Here is a 694-nt window from a genome sequence, read left to right on the forward strand (position 1 = left end):
CTTTAACCCTTATCCTTGAGTGGCCTCTGGGCCTTGATAATGTGGTGATGCCTTTGTAAATATATATATATATATATATATATATATATATATATATATTAGGGAGCCCACTGCTAAAATGCACTTGCTATTTAGAATATAAAATTAGATTTAAGTTTTGAATACCAAGTGCTTCTCAAAAAGTGGATTTCCTATTATTATTTTGACGCATACATACAACCGACGCCTCACACTGCTATCAGACATTTGAGCTCCATTCAACTTCGATCTATAATTTCTGAGGACGTGTCAGGCTTTACCACCAACATGACATGAAAGAAGAAAAAATATTGTCTGCATTTCCTTACAAAGAATCTTTTACAGTTCGAATATTTGAATTTAATTTTAATAAATAAATATATTGATTAAAAAATATCTCACACTTGTCTGATGTTTTAAACTGTTAAATTTTAAATTTTAAATTATATATATATATATATATATATATATATATATATATATATATATATGAGCAAACAGTTAATAAAATATGTTAAAAACACTTTGAAATGAGTTAAAAACATATTTAATCTGAAAAGGAAACACTAGATAAATGGATAGTCCTTAATGCGCGGAGTTTCGAAGAAATACGCTCCTTCTCATCAGAGGGTAGGAATTAGCAAAATGCAGGATCGGATTTTGCATGCAGAAGTAT

This window comes from Euprymna scolopes, chromosome 31 (genome assembly GCF_053919585.1).
Source record: "Euprymna scolopes isolate OS-2025 chromosome 31, ASM5391958v1, whole genome shotgun sequence".
Lineage (NCBI taxonomy): Eukaryota > Metazoa > Mollusca > Cephalopoda > Sepiida > Sepiolidae > Euprymna > Euprymna scolopes.